We start from the raw sequence: 12,489 nt of genomic DNA on the forward strand, positions 1-12,489 counted from the left end.
ATGCAAATCTCCCAAACAGAGATTAAAACCATTCCTTTTCCTTTGTGGATTTGCAGTTTGTTCTCCCTCCCTGGATTTGTGCCCCTGAATGCTCAATTTTAGCAGCACCCCTAAAACCCCCCATGTTATGCCAAAAAGGAGCTGCTGGCTGCAAACCTGCCAGAGGGGGTCCAAGCTCTCTCACCAGCCCAAGCAAAGTGTCCCAGGGCTCGGGCAAAGTCTGCAGAGGCTGGAGGACCAAACTGATACAGGTGGTTGCACAGAGCCCATTCCTGGTAGACAGGGATCATCTGTTCATTCTCCTGACACCAAGCTGGGGATGTGTCCGAAGAGTGTCAGGGATTCCTTAAAAACCTGTGAAAAGGAAGTTTCTGGTGAGCATCAAACACTGAGAAAGTCATTCAGGTCTTCCAGGCTCTTTCTGGGGTTTGTAAGGAGAAAATGTCCTGAGAGCTGCAATGGGTTGTGAAGATCCCAAAGGGTTGGATGACGCTGCTGTGGATGAATACCTGGTGCCACCCTTGGCACACAGGGAGAGATGGGATGAAGTGGGACAAACAGGGGACATGCTGTGGCTTCCTGCACCAGCTCCCATGAGCTGGGGACAGGAGCAGCCTGTGGCCATGGCAGGAGGGGGCGGTTGGTGCCTGGCTCGATGCCAGCAGGATGCACCCGAGGCTGTGGCGTGTCTGGGCCGGCTGATGAGACCAAACCCTGACTGAACCTCAGGGCTCGGCAGCAGCCAAGAAATGCTTTTCCAGGGAGACAAGTCAGGGCGTGGGGAGTTCATTTCTGCCCATCCTTCTTCAGCTTTTCTCTGGGGTGTGAGTTTCCCCCTCCTGCCTCAGTTTACCTGCACAAAGAGTAGCTCCATGGTGCCATTCCGGGTGCTCAGGGCAGGAGAAGTGGAGGATTTCTCCACCTCTTCCATCATGGCAACCATCCCACAGCACTTCTGGTCATGGAAAGGGGCCTCTTAATTAGGAAAGTTAATTAGGAGCGTGGCTGGTGCCAGCAGCACAGAGATGTGTGCTTGGAGGGCTGATGGCTCTGAGAGATATTAATTAGGACGAGTGACCCCCTGAGTGCCACAGTCTGGTGGGTCCACAGAGGATGGCGCAAGGCAAAGAAAGAAGCAGCAAACAAAGGGAAACCCCGGAGCTTTTCCAAGGAGGCCTCTGCTGTGCTGAGATGTCTGGGAATGATGCTCACCCCATAGTGGTGGGGCCACTGCTCTGTGTGTGCCAGTGACACAGAGCCCTGGGGACGGACCTCGCTCAGGACACGGTTGCTCTGTGACTTGTGCTCAGTTTCTCTTCCATTTAATGGGATACACGGCCCTGGGAAGCCGTCTGGGGATCAAGGAGCACCAGACTTCTGTAGGGTGGTGCATCCCCAGCTGGGCTTGGCAGCAGATGCCCAGCAGCAATGACACAGCGCAGAAAACATCTCAGGAGATAATTTAAACCAGCAAATCCCAGAGAGTGGATGAAGGAAAGGCTGTTTCCCTGTGGACTGCCTGTTCCCCCTGAGCACATCCCACTGCTGTTACTCAGAGCAGGTTGGGAAGGGGGCTGGCAGCGCTGCCCGTGCGCCGAGGGAGAAACTGAGTCACGGGAGGTGCCTGTGATCCCTCAGCCCTGTGCAGGCACAAGGATGTGCCCCGGCTCCCTGGGTAGCCTGGGTAGATGCCACATCCACGATGCTACAGATTCCCACAGTAGCCAAATGGGTCAGGCCCCACTCGGATCCCTGCCAGATGCCAGCCAGATGCTGCCCACAGGCAGCTGGGTCACTGTGCCGGGTGCCTTGGCACAGCAGGATATTGCCAGGTTTTTGTGCTTCCCTGTCAGGGAGGAGCTGCTGAGACACCACTGGGTGGAAGAGAAAACTCTGCCGAGCCGCGGGAGCTCTGGCAGCGCCGTCCCTGGCAGGGCAGCGGGGTAGGGCAGAGGTCTGTCCCGAGGTCCGCCCCACATCCCAATCCGGGCCCTTTGCCTCCGCGCCGCTGCCTCCTCCTCGCCACACCGGGATTATTTTATTCCCCAGGGAGCCCCGGGAGTGTTATCGAGCCGGGCTGAGGGCCAGGAGCTATTCCTGCCGCCGCTTCCAGCCGGCTCTGTGGAGCAGGAGGGGGTTAAACCTTTCCAACCCCGCCAAGCAGTTTAGAGGATGGTTCAAACCCTTTGTCCCCCATCCAGGGCCACCCCTTGAACAAACCCAGCGCTGTTTGGCCTCCGGTTTCAGCTGCAGTGGCCCGTGGAAGGGCAGGACGGTGCCTGCTCCTCCAGCCCCGCTGTGCCGTGGGGAGGGAGGAGGGAGCCCGGCGCTGTGAGGGCTCTGGAACACCCGGCAGGGATGACAGATCCTTCTGGGGCAAAGACTGGCGTGAAACAGTGACTGCTCAGGAAAGGGGGAAAAAATGGCTGTGTGAGAGGAAAATGTAAAAGGAAAAATGTGAGTTCAGGTTTGCTACGAGGGATGAATGAGGGGAGCTGCTTCTCTTGATGGATCTCAGAGATGCTAAAGTAAATTTCTAATTGATCTTTGGGGAAATACTGGGGAGGGGATGAAGAGCTGAGTGGATGTTGTGGCTGGAAGAGCACAGGGCCAGCCCCAGCCCTGGCGCTGTGATGGCCTGGGAACACCTGGGGACACTATAGGGGCAGTGGAAAACGAGGATTTGGGGTGAAGGAGAAAACCGGGATGAAGGAGTGACAGCAACAGAGGGAAATGTCCGAGGAGGACTGGGCTGGGCTGGATCGGTGCCTCTGGGTGAGGATGGAGAGGTGGCAAAAAGGAAACCAGGAAACCATGACTGCTGCTCCCCAAGCCCGTATCTCTCACTTTAGTGTTATGTCCCATATTTCTATATTTAAATTCCCTGCTTTTAGCTTCCAGCTGTCATTTACAGCTCTCGCTTTCGGTAACAGAGCTTTTCCCCCCACTCAGACTCTCACAGACTGTAACCACCTCACCACCCTCCAAAAGCTCTTCTTCCACCCAGCTCCTGCAGCCTCTGAGCCCCGCACTTGGCTGCTGCCCTCATTATTGCCTTCCAACCAATTTAAGGCGAATTCTTTTATATCCAGAAATTAATTCAGGACAGCAATTCATTGGGCAGGTTCTCTGTTGTAGGAAAAGCTGTTCAAACCCTTCCCACATGCCTAAACCTGCAGATTCCTATGGAAGACATGGAAAATTCCTTATCAGCAGAGGGGATCCGCCTCCTGCCCTGTTCCACGTCTCCTCTTCCAGCTGGAATCGTTTCCCCCGCGGCCCTAGAGCCGCACAAACACCGCTGGAACCGTCCGAGCGCCGGCGAAAGCAGCGTCCCGGCCGATCCCCGGGGAATGGCTTGTCCAGGACGGTGACGCTGCAGAGGGACATGCGACATTCCGCAGGGCTCACAGCAGCCCCGGGACGATCGGGGAGACGTTCCCACAGCTGGGCGCCTTCCTCGGGGACGCGGGGCCAGAAGTCCCCGCCACGAGCTCGGGGCGCATCAGCTTCGTTGGACGCGGAGGGTCCTGCTTCCTTTGCACCCCCCCTCCCATGGATTGGGGGATCTGGGGGGCAGGGCCTGGCGTGGGGTCATCCAGCCTCCCACCGCGGAGCTCCGGAGGAATCTGTGCCCGGGGTGTGACTCGGTGATGCCCCGGACCTGCTGCCACAGCGGCGCCGCACGGCTCCAGGGGTTGGAGAGGAGGGAAAAGGGGGGTCCCTCAGTGCTGCACAGGCCAGGGGGTGTCGGCTGGGCGGCTGCAGTTTTGGGGGGCTGACACCCCCCAGATTGTCTCCGAGCTCTGGGGGAGCGGGGGTGGGGGTGGGCCGATGGGGAATGCAGGCTTGCTGGGAAATGCTGGGAAAAGCACAGGGCTGAAGGGCAGAGACCCCGACAGGGGCTGTGAAGGCAGTAGCCCCAAATTTCCTCTCCTCACCCCGGAGCAGCCCTTTCCACGAAAAGCCTTGGCTGGAGCAGTGTTTGCCATCCATGTCCGTCTCCTCCACCCAGGACACGCGGGGATGGAGCAGGGAAGGAGCCTCCCCAGTGTGTCCCCACGACACTCACACCTGCTCACCCTTCCCAAAATATTGTAGGGGGGCAGGAGCTCGGATGTTGCACCTCTAGGGATCCCCTGGGATTAAAAGGTACCCAGGCACTGGAAACTGGGAATCTGGGAAAGAAGCCCAGGGTCCCCTCCTGGGGACAAGGGACGTGCCCAGCCCCTGGGGCAACTGGGACTCCCAGTTTCACGTGCCTAAATAAATGCTCTTTAAAAGGCAGAGACCAACGTGAACTCCAGTGGCTGAGGGGTTCCCCCCTCCCCTAGCCATTGCACTTCCCGAAAGCAATTAAATCCATGGGGCCAAAGGGACCAGATGGGACATGGACACTGGGAAAGAGAATCCCATGAGGGACAGAGGAGAAAGAGAATAAATAGAAGAAATAATAATAATAAGATTAAATGATATTGTACAATTAATATATTATAATATTATATTAATGTTATATTATATATTATTTTGAATAATTATTAATTAATAACCGATGGGTCATTATTAATATTATTAATATTATTTTATATTTCTGCTGCAGAAGAAACAGAGAGGGGAACATCTCAAATCACATTCCTGTCCCTCCCTATGGGATGAAAGCTGGCTGCTCCCCAAAACAGATTTAGGGACAAATGTGTCTGCTACAGCTGAGGCCAAAAATTCCTTCTCCAGGACAATTTCATCTCCAGATGAGCAGGAAAACGCAACGGAAAGTGTTTCCGGGAAATCTCCCCAGTTCCCTGGAGTCTCCCCTCCCCGGATTAGGATGTTTTGGCCTAAAAGATGAACGAGGGAACTGGGACTGGGGCAGGAACCGCAGGAAGCCAAACCCTGGGAGCTATTTTCGGCCATCGGGCAGGAAAAACACCTGTTGGGGTCATTACGCCGGGGAAAAAACAAACCTCGAGATTTTCTCCCATATGGGGGTCAGAAACAAACAGCTGGGATCATCCCTGCTGGAGAGCTGAAGCTGGACACAAACGAAATGGGTTTCCAGATCCTGATCCCCACTGAAACAGGTTTCCAGATCCTGATCCCCACTCTCAGCCCCCAGGCAAAGGGCTGGGGCCCCACCCTGGATCCTGCGGGGAGAAGGGCGGATTCCCCCTAAAAAAGGGGAATTCAAAGGGGTCTGAGCTGCCTTCGGGCTCTGACTCGCGGTCCCTGAATCCGGACTCGGCTGTGGATAACCGGGCTGCTGGTGCCCTCTCCCGTCCAGCTGCGGTGGCTGATGGCTCCTGCATCCCTCCTCTATCCCTCCTGCATCCCTCCTGCATCCCTCCTCTATCCCTCCTGCATCCCTCCTGCATCCCTCCTCTATCCCTCCTGCCATCCCTCCTGCCATCCCTCCTGCCATCCCTCCTGCATCCCTCCTGCATCCCTCCTGCCATCCCTCCTGCATCCCTCCTGCATCCCTCCTCTATCCCTCCTGCATCCCTCCTCTATCCCTCCTGCATCCCTCCCGCCATCCCTCCTGCATCCCTCCTGCCATCTCTCCTGCATCCCTCCTGCCATCTCTCCTGCATCCCTCCCGCCATCCCTCCTGCATCCCTCCTGCCATCTCTCCTGCATCCCTCCTGCATCCCTCCTGCCATCCCTCCTGCATCCCTCCTCTATCCCTCCTGCATCCCTCCTGCATCCCTCCTGCATCCCTCCTGCCATCCCTCCTGCATCCCTCCTCTATCCCTCCTGCCATCCCTCCTGCATCCCTCCTGCATCCCTCCTGCATCCCTCCTGCCATCCCTCCTGCATCCCTCCTGCATCCCTCCTGCCATCCCTCCCGCCATCCCTCCTGCCATCCCTCCTGCATCCCTCCCGCCATCCCTCCTGCCATCCCTCCTGCCATCCCTCCTGCCATCCCTCCTGCCATCCCTCCTGCATCCCTCCTGCCATCCCTCCTGCATCCCTCCCGCCATCCCTCCTGCCATCCCTCCTGCATCCCTCCCGCCATCCCTCCTGCCATCCCTCCCGCATCCCTCCTGCCGTCCCTCCTGCCATCCCTCCTGCCATCCCTCCTGCCATCCCTCCTGCCATCCCTCCTGCCATCCCTCCTGCCATCCCTCCTGCATCCCTCCTGCCATCCCTCCTGCATCCCTCCCGCCATCCCTCCTGCCATCCCTCCTGCATCCCTCCCGCCATCCCTCCTGCCATCCCTCCTGCATCCCTCCCGCCATCCCTCCTGCCATCCCTCCTGCATCCCTCCTGCATCCCTCCCGCCATCCCTCCTGCATCCCTCCTGCCATCCCTCCCGCCATCCCTCCTGCCATCCCTCCTGCATCCCTCCTGCCATCCCTCCTGCCATCCCTCCCGCCATCCCTCCTGCATCCCTCCTGCCATCCCTCCTGCCATCTCTCCTGCATCCCTCCTGCCATCCCTCCTGCATCCCTCCCGCCATCCCTCCTGCATCCCTCCTGCCATCCCTCCTGCCATCCCTCCTGCATCCCTCCCGCCATCCCTCCTGCCATCCCTCCTGCCATCCCTCCCGCCATCCCTCCTGCCATCCCTCCTGCATCCCTCCTGCCATCCCTCCTGCCATCCCTCCTGCCATCCCTCCTGCCATCCCTCCTGCCATCCCTCCCGCCATCCCTCCTGCATCCCTCCTGCCATCCCTCCTGCCATCCCTCCTGCCATCCCTCCTGCATCCCTCCTGCCATCCCTCCTGCTATCCCTCCTGCCATCCCTCCTGCCATCCCTCCTGCCATCCCTCCTGCCATCCCTCCTGCATCCCTCCTGCCATCCCTCCTGCATCCCTCCCGCCATCCCTCCTGCCATCCCTCCTGCATCCCTCCCGCCATCCCTCCTGCATCCCTCCTGCCATCCCTCCCGCCATCCCTCCTGCATCCCTCCTGCCATCCCTCCTGCCATCCCTCCTGCCATCCCTCCTGCCATCCCTCCTGCCATCCCTCCTGCATCCCTCCCGCCATCCTCCTGCATCCCTCCTGCCATCCCTCCTGCCATCCCTCCTGCCATCCCTCCTGCCATCCCTCCTGCATCCCTCCCACATCCCTCCTGCCATCCCTCCTGCCATCCCTCCTGCATCCCTCCTGCCATCCCTCCTGCTATCCCTCCTGCCATCCCTCCTGCCATCCCTCCTGCCATCCCTCCTGCCATCCCTCCTGCATCCCTCCTGCCATCCCTCCTGCATCCCTCCCGCCATCCCTCCTGCCATCCCTCCTGCATCCCTCCCGCCATCCCTCCTGCCATCCCTCCCGCATCCCTCCTGCCATCCCTCCTGCATCCCTCCCGCCATCCCTCCTGCATCCCTCCTGCCATCCCTCCCGCCATCCCTCCTGCATCCCTCCTGCCATCCCTCCTGCCATCCCTCCTGCCATCCCTCCTGCCATCCCTCCTGCCATCCCTCCTGCATCCCTCCCGCCATCCTCCTGCATCCCTCCTGCCATCCCTCCTGCCATCCCTCCTGCCATCCCTCCTGCCATCCCTCCTGCATCCCTCCCACATCCCTCCTGCCATCCCTCCTGCCATCCCTCCTGCATCCCTCCTGCATCCCTCCCGCCATCCCTCCTGCATCCCTCCTGCATCCCTCCCGCCATCCCTCCTGCCATCCCTCCTGCATCCCTCCTTCATCCCTCCTGCATCCCTCCCGCCATCCCTCCTGCCATCCCTCCTGCCATCCCTCCTGCATCCCTCCTGCATCCCTCCCGCCATCCCTCCTGCATCCCTCCTGCCATCCCTCCTGCCATCCCTCCTGCATCCCTCCTGCCATCCCTCCTGCATCCCTCCTGCATCCCTCCTGCATCCCTCCTGCATCCCTCCTGCCATCCCTCCTGCATCCCTCCTGCCATCCCTCCTGCATCCCTCCTGCCATCCCTCCTGCATCCCTCCTGCATCCCTTCTGCCATCCCTCCCGCCATCCCTCCTGCCATCCCTCCCGCCATCCCTCCTGCATCCCTCCTGCCATCCCTCCTGCCATCCCTCCTGCATCCCTCCTGCCATCCCTCCTGCATCCCTCCCGCCATCCCTCCCGCCGTCCCTCCTGCATCCCTCCTGCATCCCTTCTGCCATCCCTCCCGCCATCCCTCCTGCCATCCCTCCCGCCATCCCTCCTGCATCCCTCCTGCCATCCCTCCTGCATCCCTCCCGCCATCCCTCCTGCATCCCTCCTCTATCCCTCCTGCCATCCCTCCTGCATCCCTCCTGCATCCCTTCTGCCATCCCTCCCGCCATCCCTCCTGCATCCCTCCCGCCATCCCTCCTGCCATCCCTCCCGCCATCCCTCCTGCATCCCTCCCGCCATCCCTCCTGCCATCCCTCCTGCCATCCCTCCTGCATCCCTCCTGCCATCCCTCCTGCCATCCCTCCTGCCATCCCTCCTGCCATCCCTCCTGCCATCCCTCCTGCATCCCTCCTGCATCCCTCCTGCCATCCCTCCTCTATCCCTCCCGCATCCCTCCTGCCTCCCTCTGCCCTTCCTCCTGCTCGGAGCCGGAGACCTTGACCCTCCCTGGTCCCATGGGACCCTCGGGCGACCTGACCAGGGAATGGAGGGTTTATCCTTGGTCACAAACTCATGGTTCCACAAATTTGCCTTTCAAGGCATTTTTCCTCTCAGGCAGCCAGGGGTTGCATTTCCTCAGTGGCTGAGGTGGGCTGGGAGGAGCTTGACCCCCTGAAATGCGGCACGGGAGCACCCCAGAAACACCTATCCTCTTTCCATTCCCTACACCAAAACCCCCGAGGCCTTCTCACCCTTCCCAGCCCCTCCTCATCCTCCTGGCTCTCCTCTCCCCTGCCTGTGCTCCAGCTCCATCGGCTCTTTGGCAGCAGGACATCCCCGGGCGGGGCTGGCCCGGGGACCCCCATGGGGTGCAGCTCTGCCCGGCCCCGGGCCGGGATTCTCCTCCAGCCCCTGGAGCAGTGCCACAGCGGCGACAGCTGGGAATGTGAGTGGAGGTCGGGGTTTGCTGAGGCTCGGCCCCCCGGACAGGGGGGAACCGGGGTGGAGGGAAGGCACCGAAAGGCTCTGCCCCTGCCAGGGGAATTTGCAGGGTGGGGCCTCTCCGGAAGGGCTGGGGGCCCCTCCCTGGGGACCGGCGCGTCCGGCATCACTGCTGGCATGTCCAGGGGGGGAGTCCGCTGTCCCTTGTTCCCCCGGGAATCCCACGCTGAAGCCACAAAATCGTCACAACCCTCCCTCCCTGTCTCTCTGAGTTAACACGGGGTGCCCTCCATGGGGGGAGAGGAGGGTGGATGTCACAACTCCGTGTGCCAAAATTCGCTGTCACTTGGGGTGGGAGCAGGAAAATACGGGAGTCACCGGTTCATGTCCTGAAAGCTCGACACGAACATCACAAGCTCCTTTTTCTTCTATTCACCAGACCCTGGTCCTGCAGCATCAGCCCCAGTCAGGCCATGGAGGGAGTGGAACATGTCCACCATGGGGACAAGCTGATGGTCACCCACCCAGGACACCTGGCTGGCAGCAAGCCAGGTCCCTCCCAGCCCTCCCTGCTGGTTCCTGGCATCCCGTGTCAGGGCTGTCCCTGCCGAGGGACTCTGCTGGCCCTGCTGAGGGACACTGCTGTCCCCAGGTCCCATCTCTGGGCATCATGCCCTCTCCTGCCTGGACAGCTGTCCCCTCTCGGGGTCAAACAGCAGCCACATGTCACTACTGAATCCCTCACATTCACGGGTCTTCCTCCAAACACCCACCTGTCCTACAGCTCGCTCCCACCACACTGTCCCACCCCGGGGAAAACAACCCCTTGTTGACAACCCGAGTCCCCCCCGCTCCCTGGGTGACACGTGGGGACAGCCCGGCCAGAGCCACCACGCAGGGGATGGAGCAGCTGGGGATGCCCCTGGCATGGGGGGGTGAGGGGGGTCCAGACAGGAAACCCCACTGTGGGGTTCATTAGTGGGGGTCCTGCTGGGTGAATCCCTCCTCCAGCTGTAATTTGGGGCTAGGGAGTGGAAGGGGAAGGGTCACATCCAGGCCATGGGGTTATGGAGCAAGGGAGGCCATGGAGGGGCAGAAACACAGGGGGTTTAGTGCTGCAGTGGGGCAAAGCATCCCCTCATCAGTTGGGCAAGGAGGGAGGTCGGGGTACACAGTGTGTCCCTGGGCTGGGAGCCAGCAGACTCGTGGGTCAGGGTACCCAGTTTGGTCCCCAAACAGGGATCCTGGTGGGTCAGAGCACACAGGGTGATTGCAGCAGGGCACCCACGAGAATTCCCAGGTGGGGCCCAGTGGGTTGGTATGTTCAGGCGCCCAGTATTGTCCCCAAACTGGGGTCCAATTGGTCTGAGGGCTGTTCAGCCACCCGCACCTCTCTGTTGATCCCTCACCTCCCTCCCGGGTCAAACCTGCAATGACAGTTAATAACAAAAATAAAACTGTTCTCCAGACAGATTTTAGACCTCCATCATGATCCCTGATTTTCTGATGGGGAAACTGGGGCACCTGGATGGGAGTGAGGGGGCACCGAAGGTGCCGAGGCCCATGGGGACACAAGAGCTGCAGGAGCAGCCCTGTCCCACCTCCCTCCCAGCTCACCAGGGAACCCAAACTGGATGAGTTGGCATTTATGGGTGAGAGAGGGGTTGTCTGCTGGTGCTGTCGCTGCTGCTCCCATCCCTGCCGGCACAGACAGCAGGACATCATCCCCCGTCACTCCCCGCGGGCTGCACCCCAAACTAACCCCGAACCCTCAGCAGGACAAGACATGGATATGCAAAGCCTCGGCCTGGGGCTGAACGGGGAGGCTCTGCTGAGCCCCATCCCGGCCGAGCAGCTGTCGCCGTCCCAAATCTCCGGCGAGCAGGCACGTCGGAAATCCCGGGTGTCGGAGGAGAGGTCTGCTCCGCATTCCTTGGCCGAGAGCAGGGACAGGGCCAGGCATCTCCCCGCAGCCTGCAGCTGCTCCCAAATATGTTATGACTTGTCACGGCGGCAGGAAGGGACGTCGGTGAGCCTGGAAAGTGAGAGGGGATGTGGGACTGTGGGGTGCCCGGTGGGGGTGGGAGGGTGAGTCCGACTGGAAGTGGCATTTTGGTGAGACGCCTTTCCTGTGCTGAAACCCCAGCGGGATGATCTCTGCTGGGCCCTGGCTTTCCCCACCTTCTCCCCATCAGTGGGAAGCTCCTGGCACCCCGGGGTGTAGATGCTGCTTTGGGTACCTAAATCTGTTCACCAGCCCCTAAACCCAGGTTTTTCTGCCCTTCCCAGTGGGAGCAGGCTGGCCACCATCGCCTGTCCAGCGTGGGCGCAGCACAGCTCCATGCCCCGGGCAGGGATGTGCAACCTGTGCGTGCAGCTCCGAGCAGGGAGCAGGGACATGCACGGGTTAAGGCTCTGTGCACTGGGAGGGACACTCCCCAGGCTGCAACACGCTCACGTGTATCCATCCCCAAAACTCAGCAAATCCAGACCATCAGACGTGGTGGGAAAATCAGCCGAGGCAGCCCCTGCGTGTCTCTCCGTGACCCCGCTCCCTGGACCTGGCCACCGGCTTGGGAAGCTGCCCCGGAGGAGCAGGGACAGACCCTCCTCGCTGGGATTTTCTCAATGGAGGGGTATTTTTAGCTCTGGGCTCGTGGCTGCCCTCCCCGCCAGCTGTGTCGGGGTGAGCCGTCCCCGCGAGGCCCCCGAAGGTCACCCTGTGACGGATCGCAGCACGTTCTGCCCGGGGCTCACACAGCGTCGCTTTGTGTTGCCTCCCAGCCGCCACCATCCATCACGGGATAACCTGACAGCCGGCAGCAGAGCCCTAATCCCCCCTCGGCTCCGAATTACGCGGGGCACAGCCTCGGCCGCCGTGGGCACCCAGGGGACCGGGAAAAGCCGCCACGCTCGCCCATCCCCCAGCAGGTGCCTTTGTGGGGTGGGGTGGGCCATGACGGGAGCCTCTCCGTAGCCCGGACACGGGGTTCCCTGATGATGGCTACTTGCCCAATGGGCTTAATCATCCTTGATTTGATATCCACCGGGATGAGCCCACAGACCCCGGCGTGTCTCTCTGCCGTGTTCAGGGTTAGGCTCATCCACGGCATGGAGGGGCTGAAGGAGCTGCAGAGCTGCAGTTGGGTGAGCACAGCGTTATCCCTGCTCCCACATCACTGGATGGGACCCCCAAATAGAGCTGGAGCGAGTGCAGGTGCTGGGGCTGCCATCCCAGTAGGGTGCCTCTTCCCAGTGCCCACCCCACGCTGCCACTGAGTGCCCTTTCTTCCCCATGTCCGTGAGCTGCCTTCTGCCTCCCCTGCCTGCTCAGGACACAGGGGACACGGTGCCCTTGGTGGCCTGTCGGGGCTGGCTTGTGCCACTTCTCTGGCTGGGGACACACGGCCGGCTCTGCCCCACGGGTGCTGCCCCTGTTTATGACCTGCCAAATGCTTGACCTCTCCCCTGTGCGGGTCAGCCACGTGCCCGTGGAGGCCGTTATGTCACCACTGTGTCTCTCACCCTCCAAA

Source organism: Corvus moneduloides, chromosome 24 (genome assembly GCF_009650955.1).
Source record: "Corvus moneduloides isolate bCorMon1 chromosome 24, bCorMon1.pri, whole genome shotgun sequence".
Classification (NCBI taxonomy): domain Eukaryota; kingdom Metazoa; phylum Chordata; class Aves; order Passeriformes; family Corvidae; genus Corvus; species Corvus moneduloides.